Below are 11,366 nucleotides of genomic sequence, written 5' to 3'. Positions count from 1 at the left end.
TTTGTTATATGAACACGAGCAAGCAAATAACAAATTATTTACATTCCTATCATTGTGCAAATTGTTTATTCAGATATCATTCTGCATAAATAAATAAAAACTGATTAGATCGAATTACAGTTTATGAAACTGGTCGAAATCGATTATGCCAATAATTTAAATTATATCTGACATGTATAATAAATCTTATACTTGAAACTAAAATAGATGATTGATTAAAGATACTTGAGATGAAGTGGGAGTCGATATAAGAAAATATTTTTATTCGCAGTTTGTCTGCGATTTCTTTAGTGGAAAAAAAAAATTTGGTGTTTATTAAAATGAATTAAATAATTTAAAAAATGAGTTGATTTTAAATGAGACAGTGTGTGGTGCGGCAATTTTCAGCGTCAATTAGGATACTTAACATTTGCTGATGTTAATTGAAGAGCCAGGTTGGTTAATTAATTTTAAAGAGTTTAATTGCAGTTTAAATTTAATTGAGAACAAAATGTGTCTGGAAGCTGAAAGTACTAAAAGCTATAATATATCAATATTGATTTTTACAAGTACAGCCCTCAAGTCAAATACTTTTTATTCTTGGATATGAATTTTCATCATCTTCTCCATTGTGTTTAATGATGCATAAGATGAGAATACAAAATTGCATACATAACTTAAATAAATGCATTGAAGAAAACTCTCGCAGTCTCGAAACAAAGAAATTTATTTCACAGCTTGATATTTTTTGACTAGAACGTAGTGAAAAATTGGCAAAAAGCCAGAATTTTGACGAAGGACGAATCGAACTTGAATCTGGTTATACGAAGTTATATCATGTGTGTGTTTATTTATATTTATAGAGTTGATGGATTTGTTTTATATTCAAATGTTCAATTTGATATCAATATTTGTGATTAATATGGAAGCGTCTTAACCACAATCTACCCACAAAATTTATTCATTTTCTTGATAAATTGTATGTCATTTTTTGTGGATTTTATTGATGAATCAATAGCAAATTTGGTCATTATAATATCAACATTAAATTGCTTTAACAGTTCACTGAATTGCTTAAATAACGCTTTTAAATTTTATGAATGTTTTGTCTTATGATAAAAGTTTCAGTTAGAAAGAAGAATATTTGCAACTTAAGCATACGTGAACGAATTGAATACCTGTCCAGGACACCTAATCCTGGATAGGTATTCAATTCAGACATACTACTACCAAAAATTTGCTGATATTTCATAACAGAATAGAAGCAGATATTTGAGAAAAAAAAAGTATAGCAAAAAATTAAATTCATATAAAATGGTTGGGTAAAGTATAAATTCATTCAACAGTTAACATAACACAATATAGTTTGAATTTATATAACAAAGTACCAATGAATAGTTATCATTTAAATAAAATATTTATAAAAAACAATCCGGACACGGTATCGGCCAAAATTATCAATAGTTCTGTAACTATTAATTACATTAAAAATTAAACTATAATTTAGGATCTTATAAAATTCAAGAAATCTTCTAGATTCAAATTTTATCAAAATTTTACTTTAAATTAGGAAACGTCCATTAATCAGGTGATCGCTTTTTAAGGATTTTTGGACTCCTCCCCACTAAATCTCCTCCACCGCTCAACATTACGTGTATTTTTAGTACTTAGAAAAAGTCGTATAATTTTTAGAAGCTTTTTGAAAAATATGGAATTTTTTAAAATATTTGGTGTAATAAACAATAAATACGCGTGATGATGGTATGAGATAAAATTCGAAATGCAATATTATGGTATGAAATAAAATTCATCTATACCCATACAACCACTTCTCCAGAATAAATATCTTTCCATTTTATTTTACAATAGCTCTATGTAATGCAGTATGTAATTTCCGACACAATTTTCAAGTGTCCTAATCAAAGATCCGATTCGTGTCTGCTATTCATTAATTGGAATCAGAGATATGGTACAAGAGCGCGATTCCTAATAATGTCTGGCTGGACGGTTTGTAGTGATTTACGGTCCAAGTAAGCCCACGCGTTACTTCACCATGGACGCGGATGGTTCAAACGATTTCGCAACATCTTCTCGACTCTGATTGACAGACATGCGTTTGGCAATATTATATCGAGAACTTTAACAAAGTAAATACTAGTAATGCAAAATGAGAAAATGCATTAATGGATAATAATAACATATTGCGGAATGGTAAATATTGGTAATGTGTTGCTATTTTTAAGGCGCCAGAGGATTTGGGAGAAACCTAGTAAATTTGAAGTGATCTGTAGCGCTTCAAAAATGCATTACAAATTGATTGACAGACATAAGTTCAGAGATATTATATCGAGAATTTTAACCAAAGTGAATACTAGTATTGCAAATGATGCATTAGAGAAAAAATACATTAATAGATAATAACAGATTGGGGAATGGTAAATATGGTAATGTGATACTATTATTAATGCACCAAAAGATTTGGAGAAGTTTTAGCAAATATGAAGTGCACTTCATGAATTGCCACTGCTTTGATCAGCAATTTTTTAGCTAGCTGGGTAAAAAAAAATTTATGGTTAATTTGAACATTTGTCTACGTAGAAAAACTGAAATACTTCCTTAAATACCATGGATTCATAAAATCAAACCATATAAAAAAAGGAAGAAAAGAAAACAATTTTAGAGTTCTACAGTTCCTAATTTACTGACAACTACTCTGGTCACACTGTAGTAATTATTTTCAAGGCAAAGATACAGATCGTCCTACATGTGGACATAATTTGTTTCTTAATTCCTTCACGTATGCTTAAGTTGCAAATTTTTTTAACTGGAACTTTTATCATTAAGACAAAACATTCATAAAATTAATAAAATTTGAAAAAAAACGATTTCTTTTGAAGTATAAGCTTTAAGAAGGCTAACCAAAATCAAATTTAGTGTATTTCAATACAAAGTTTGTATTTATTTACCATTTACACTTATATTTATTTTGGAGTAGGTAAGAGTAAATTTCTACGGTATTCTTTTACCTGTATTTTTTTTCATTTCTAAATAAGACAAAATTTTCCATTGTTAATTTTGGATAAGTGCAAGCAAAATCATTTTTTAGTTAATTTAAATGCAATGTCTATATTTATTAGTCTATTTATAAAGTTTTACTGTACTTGTTTGAAAATAACATTTCTATACTAATTTTCATACTAATTTATAAATGATGATAAGTTTTGAGCTCTGAGTAGCAAAATCAATTTTCACAATTACTAAAAGTTTAACAACGATTCAAAATTATAATTTTCTAGCATATTTATTATTCCTGTTTTAGAGGTGCATTAAAATTTGTTAGGGTCTTGTATGATTCTATGGAATCATTTTAGTGACGCAAGTACCTGTTCAGGTAATAAAACATTTTTTGCCATGTACTGAAAGATAGTTTTTTAAATCATATTTTTTACTTTTTAGCATGTTGTAATAACATGTAGCCTGAAACTAGTTTTGAATTTCTGTACATCATGTAACTTTTTTTTAGTATATTGTCAGCATTTTATCTGGATTCATGGAAGTTACCTATTTTTTGCTCCTTATATTCTTGAACTTTTGCCTATTGTACCATTTTTATCTTACAATAGTTCTTCCAGTTTTGATTAACCATATATAAATTCACAGACAATTCCTCAGACAACAATCGTTTTCCGCCATATAAAATCGCGAATAATTAATCTGGAGCCGATGCATTTTGCATTTTTTAAATGCAATCGATTTTAATCGCTTTTATTATATTTATTGGTATGGCGAAGCCTGTTTATGGCGCTATATTCTATACCATTTACAATGGATACTCCATGAATAATATTCTATATTGATATTGATTAGTATTTAATATGGTTCATTGAGCTTTTATGCGACCTGAGGCTAAGAATAATGATACCACATTAATGATGTCCATTGAAAGTAATTGTCTGGGTTTATAACTAATTGACATTGCAAATTTTAATCTATTTTGATAATAGATTTATAAATATATAAATTTATATATACATATAGATACGTAAGTGAGCTTAGAAATGTTGGATGTGTGGATACTTAATGTTTTCTACTATGTACTTTTTATTTATTTTTAAACGAGCGCGTTTACGCAAATTCTCTCTATAATTTATTTAGTAATCAACACTAGACAATTTAAAAATTAACACGCATTGTACTTCTAAACATGTTTTACAAAACACCTAGGTTTCCCTCATTGTTAATGTTAAGAACGTATATAATGGACACTTGGCCTTATTTATAAATATCATTGTTCTTCGCACGAACATTCTCAGAAGCAAAAGAAATATCTTGTTGCAATTCTTTCTGGAAATAATCTTCTGTGAATATTCAGTAGAGATTGATAGAATTTCATGTAATAATAGAGATTAGGAATATTAATTTAAACTTTTGGTAAATTTACTTCCATATTTCTTACTTTAATCACACTTAATACTATCATTCTTTATGAAAAAAAAAATTGACTTTAGAAGATTTGCAGAATCTGTTCTTATTTTTATACATTTTTAAAAAGATAATTTAGATTTTTTAATATCTGAATGAGCTTGCTAAAGGACTTTAATACACTGCATACTTTTTTGCACTATTTTTTTAATGATTTTGAAGGCAATATTATACTTAAATGAATGCATTTTAAACTTTGTTAATATATAAAAATAATTTTACTTCAATATGGTCACGGAATCCTTAAACATTGCGTTATGCAGATAGTAAAAAAATGGAAATTCTAATCATATTTAATTATTTTAATTAATTCTAATTGAATTTTTACTCATGTTTACATGTATTTTAGAGACATACTTTACAACAACAAAAATACCTATAAATTTACAAAATCTGGCATACAAATTTTTATTTATTATTCTGATCAGTGATTGATTTTATTGTTCCAAAAGAATGAAACCATCTTCACAGATTGTTTTATTTGCACAAAACATATCTGGCTTAAAATTTATTTTGAGAGTATATCTGAAACAATATTGATCGTTTGATACTTTTGAAATAACATTTGCAGAAAAAACAAATATTGGATATATTATGTTCCTTTAGGAACAGTTATTGGAACATTATTCTTGCACAAATTATTTTTAGAGCTCGACGGTTTCGCAAATTATTTTTATCAATCAAAACTGTATATTGGATATTTTTTATATATTTTTTCTCGATTTTCCATTAACAAGACTACATGTTTTGTTAATGGAAAATCAAGAAAAATATTAAAAATATCCAATATACATAATTATAATAATTTAACTAGAACATTGCCTTGGTGATGACTACAAATATGTCCACTAATAATATTTGGCAATGTATGCTATATCATTTATTATTACATCCACTAATATCATCAATGACTAGTCTATTAAATTTAAACATTAGTGTCCTTAAAATAAATTTACTAAATTTTTACTAAATTTTTTAGAGGTATTTTTCCTCGTCTGCCTCTGCATACCATTATCTAGCGACATCATCCTTTTCCCGGTAATAAAGATTTGTTAAAATTGCGAAATAACTTGTTTCTTCTCTAACATTAATAGAATAGAACAAGCTTAGAAGTGTTAATTGTTAAAACAAAATCCGAGGGCATTGTAATCCCACCGCGAATTACAAAAGTGTTTACAGTTGGCTGTCACAAGAGTTTTTGCTTGAATAGACATTGTTTTGACTTGGAAAACAAGCACATTTTGATACCCGAGTAGATGTAAATTTAGATTTAAATTGCGTATTTATGCGAATTAAAAAGTTATAAATTTTACGCATTGTTTCTTGTAAAGGTTTGCTTTTTGTTTCACTTGATACATCATCACAATTTTTAACGGTTTGGTTTGGTTTAAAGTTTTTCATAGCTCTGTAAACACAAACATCTTTAAACTATAAACCCAATTACACACTAATTAAATCATTACATGCTTCTATTATATTTGATTTTTGGATTAACTTTACGTGAAACATATGTTACAAAATATTTGTCAGTCGTAAAATCGTTCTCGACATTTCTATCTCAGGTATGCAAAATATCTTGACCAGCAATAGAACGTTCTCAGAAAGTTCTGATTGTAAAAAATAACAAAAGGTAATGTTATATAAAAATAAAATGAGTTGTATACAAACTATTATAGTTCTCACATAATTATAATATAACGTTATATAAAATAAAATTCATGGCAGCTGTTTGCTGTTAAGGACCTGTCTTGAAAATGATAGTTGGAAAGTTTTGTTGGTTGGAAAATAATTTTTTGGGAGAATATTTTTCAATGTTAAAATCATGCTAATGTTTTTCATTTAATCTATGCTTGTATTTAATATTTTATATAATTCATATTTAGTAAATACAACTCCATATAATCATTACGACTATTACTATTATGCTGAAGACGAATTTGGTATATTTTTCAATAAAATAGTAATGATGTCATTAAAATCGTGATTCAATTCGGATATATTCTTATATGGTTTCTCTACATTTCCGACAATCGAATGAATAAGATTCAAATCAACTTTCACAGAATTTGAACACGACAATTCCTTATTAGTAAATTCTCTAGTACAACAATTTGTTTTGAATAAAGTTCTATATAAGTCGATTAAAATTGACTTTCATTAGTTAGTGTGTCAAATTTTAATTAATGATTGAAATTTAATAAACAATATGCGCATATCACTAATAATTTAATCGGTTCAAGATTCTTAGCGAAGACGTGGATGAAAAATTCGTATGCTTGTTCTAAAGAAACGGCTAATTTTTTTAAATCAGTACAGCCGTTTTTAAATAAACATCGACATATTAAATTTTGTCTGAGATACATATACACATTCAAACACTTCTTCCAATTTTGGTGTCAATTGATTCAGAATGACTCGATACGTCGAGTAAACATGAAATTAGCAAATCTGGCAAAAAATTAGTCATTATTGCATCTAAATAACGATAATAGTAAGATTAATAGAATAACGATAAAATTTTAAATGTCCCTTAGGTGCCCAAACTTTCTTGTGTCGTAGACTCTTGTACTTTGCCACGGATTCTCTATTTAGATGATATCGTGTAAATTACCACAAATCGGACATATGTCGATTTTATTAAAAAAAATTAACTGTACTTTAATTTTAAAATAAGTAAGTAGATCTGTGCGTGGTGTATTGTGCTCCATTATCGTGGACTTTCATTTTCATTTTGCAAGCCCTTAATTTTTTTGGGAGCTTTGCCAACGAGAACTTAGATCCATTAATTTCTCATACCTGTTTTAACAATTCAATTATCATCTTATCCGGAACATAACATTCTCATCTTTGTCGCAGACAACAATAGTTAATAATTGATTAGCAAAATATTTAATGGTATTGTACTTATTTATGTAAAAGTGCAAAAAATGACCTTAGGGTAGGGCGGGGCTAGTTGAGCAACTTTTTACTTAAACCGATGTAGCTCCTCAATGAAAAGTCTCAATAAATCGCTATACGGCTTAATGGATTTGTTGTTTATCGCTTAACAAAAGTGTTAATACTATTTTTTGGCAGTAAGTAAAATTTAAAAGCTACAGCTGTTTAAATGCAAAAGTAGTATGCTCAATGTACCCCATAGGTGGGGCAAGTTGAGCACTAAGAAATTATGATGAAATCATAGGTTCAATGTCGATTAGTGATGAAATAAAATTAGTTTTGAATAACCAGTTCTATATTTATAGTCTTTATTGACAGAGAAAACAAAACTAATAGTAATTTTCATTGAATAATTAACCAAAAGTAGAATCAACAAAACAATATCGTACCTTAGGAATTATTTTACCATCATATTCAGTATTTTTGTTTAAAATCATTATTTCTTTATATTATTACTCATAGAGTTAGCTTAAATCTTAAAATAATAATTAATTTCTGGAAGTTAATGGTAATTGTCTTAGTGACAGAACAAGTTTAGCAACTATGCTCAACTAACCCCAACTCGTAATTTTAAAATACAAGTGAGTTTATAAAAAATCCGTGAGAATTATACCCAGAATCTCTGTGCATATTAAAAGTACTATAATTATATGGAAGAATAACATTTACCTGATTAAAAATAAATAACATTTAATTAAACCAGACAAAAACTCATGATGAATTACTTATTTACTTTTTGGTCTCAAAATAAACAAAACGCCCGTGGGGTTCACTCATTTGTCCAGCGGCCACTAGCGATCGCGGGATGTTTATTTCTTCCAAATTTCAATCTTTCCGCCATATAATGTCTAAACGGACGGTGAATAGTTTTCGAGATATTTCGATTGCCCAACTTGCCCCTATGCTCAACTAGCCCCGCCCTACCCTATCAAATATTATATTTTCTATCACACTACAAATTATAAGAAATGCCTTGATTTTTTGTAAATAAACATGATTGACTATTGCATACGTCTAATGTGGCGGTTTGGGAGTTTTTTTAATCATTACTCCTAAATATTTTTGCTTAAGTTGATATTACCCCCTAAGAGAATTATCTCCATATAGACAACTAAGAAGCAATACAGTTAATACCAATTAAAAACACACACTTTTCACCGTCAATAATTCAGTTTTTACTTCATTTGGGGTAATTTACTCCGGTTTCTGGACCACTGCTCTAATGCAATAAAATTCATCAGTCATTTATATAGACCAATCAATCCTTCACAACCAGTTTTAACAATCCAATCCTCTTCTCTTCCAGAACACAATCGTCTGCCATTGTCGCAGACGGCAGTCGCGGCCCAGGCCAACAACAATAACAACCTCAAGTCGAGCGTCCAGGCGGCCGCCACTGCGCCATGTACGCCACCTTCGCCGGCGCCGCAGCCGCCGGTGACGACGATACCGGAGATGTGCGGAACCGTCGCCACTTTTCCGGCGAAGTGCGAAAAAATGGTCGCCGTCGCCGAAAAAGCGACCGCGATCACGGCCAGGGAGATCGCGATATTGCACAAGTCGAATCGGGGATTGGAGGCTTTGGGAGTTCTTGTACAGTACTTGGTTTATGATGTGAGTAGAAAGGATTTATTTTATATTTGATAATGAGGAAGTGAAAAAAAATGTATCCGGACATACATCCATACACACACAAAATAATTGATTTGTTCTATGATGTTCCAAAGTGCTTAGAAGGTCTGGAAACGTAAGGGGATAAAAAAATGTATTGCAATTTTTTTGCGATTATTATAACTTACCCTAAGGGAAGAAAAAAATGTGCGGGCAAGGGTTCATAAAAGATCTATACTTTTGATATACTAGTATTTGTTTTTATATACAATTTTTATACACTCTTTTTACAATATGTGAAAGCTTAAGAATGAAAAATTTAAATGACTCAATATTACTTACTTACTAAGTACTTAATATATAGTCTTTGTTTTCTATTCATATTTTTCTTCTAATTTATTTTTAATTATTGATTTATATCATATTAATTGTAATCGTTAATAGAGCATTAATTTATCTTAAAACGTGGGAACTAAAATGTTGAAATAACTAAAGCGTACTTAATATTTTAATTATATAATATTTATATTTACCACAGCGGTGTAGTTTCCTATTGTAATTTTTATATTTTTTATTATCAATCCTAAGCAATTATGTATAGCGTTAATAGCATATAAATTTTTACATCTTAAGAGTATTTACAGATTAACTTGCTAAATAAATTCTCATAGTAAATTATATTAAATTAAACTACCAATAATTTTAAGAGGTTTTTTTGAATAATCAACTTTGAAGAAATAGGACCGATTAGATAATTATAAATTTAAAAGAGTATTTCCTAATTCACTTACTAAATAACTAAAATAACTGAATAAAGAATCAATATATTTAAAGTTATAATTATTTCATAGAAAATCTTAGACTAAATAATTTAATAGAAACAGTGATATCTAAAGAATATTTACAAATTCGTTTACTAAATGAAGCAGAACATGTTATATTAAATTAGATTAAAATAAACTACTAAAATTTATTATCATTTTATAAAAAAGTGTGGGTCTAAATAATGAAATTTGTGAGAAGGTTTTTACGAATTTCTTGCTAAATTAAAAAGTAACATATTATATTAAATTGTGCCTAATAAAACTATTAATAACCTTAAGCATTTAAATTGATTTTGAAAATCTAGGGCTAATATAAATTTATATATATTTGAAAATTTTATATTTAAATCGATTATTATTATTATATGCGGTAGTATATGTGCACATAATTTTAGTTTATTCGATATATAATATAGATATGAAAATTCTCTATAGAAATCAAGTATTTTTTGTTAATGTGATTTTTATGGCACTAAAGAGAATTATTCTGGGGTTTTTTGGTATAATCCTTTATTTTGCTTCTGTTATTCGAAACTGATTTTATATTTGTTTAGAATTGAAATTTCATAATTTCTAGTTAATTCTATTATATCTATTTGAATCACAGTATGAAATATTCAACTGAAAAACCGACTTCACCATGATTTGGCATTGATAGAGTAATTATTCGATAATCCTTGTTATATGTAAAACCATTTTGTTTAAATTTATGCATGTTCAACTCTGATTGATACCTTATATGGGATAATGATGGATAGTTTGCTGGCGATTTTAGATTTGCTTCAAATTTGTACAGACTGAAGTTATCTCTGGCCAAGAGTTTTCAGTGCTCCCAGTTTTGAAGATGTTTCGTTCTCTGTACGTTTGATTTAAAATCTTTTTGCATTATTTATTATGTCTCGTAAAGTATGGTATTAGCTAATTTTTAACAGGGTTATATACTGGCGTCAGCCTACCTGTAGCGCCACTAATATTAGCAGTCAATAAATCATCTGAAATGACTTGTTGGCGCCATGCAGTTTCGTCGCCTTTAAAGATAACATTGTCTAGATTTAGTCTATTTTTATTTTGATATATGACACGGCAATAAACTGTGTTTAAATAATTTTGCTTATTTTCTCTATCGGAAGATGCAATTGACTTTAAAATTATTGGATTGTGGTATAAGTTAATTTTAATCCGTTCGGTACACACATCAGGAATCAAGATTTTTGTACCACATGGCAGATGGTAATAGATACACTTTCGATTCGGATTTCTAAGAAATTTTGACTACAAATCATTAAATAAGCTTTAAATAAGATATCGAACTATTACACCAATCATATTTTTGAATGTACCTTGGAATAATTCGCGTTTTTCTATCGAAAGCTTGAATAGACTTGACTTCTTATAACAATAGAGTACTGTGGCATAAATTCTTAAGAAATCAATTCCTCATCAATCAAGTTTTTGATACGAGGATTTGTGGTATTTTAAATCCGCTTAAGCCGGGAATTTTATAGGAAATTCTAAATTCTTTTATGTTCAATA

Source organism: Ctenocephalides felis, unplaced genomic scaffold, assembly GCF_003426905.1.
Source record: "Ctenocephalides felis isolate EL2017-DRISC unplaced genomic scaffold, ASM342690v1 CF-g0.4_SCAFFOLD_01170, whole genome shotgun sequence".
Taxonomy (NCBI): domain Eukaryota; kingdom Metazoa; phylum Arthropoda; class Insecta; order Siphonaptera; family Pulicidae; genus Ctenocephalides; species Ctenocephalides felis.
This window is presented reverse-complemented; position numbering follows the sequence as displayed.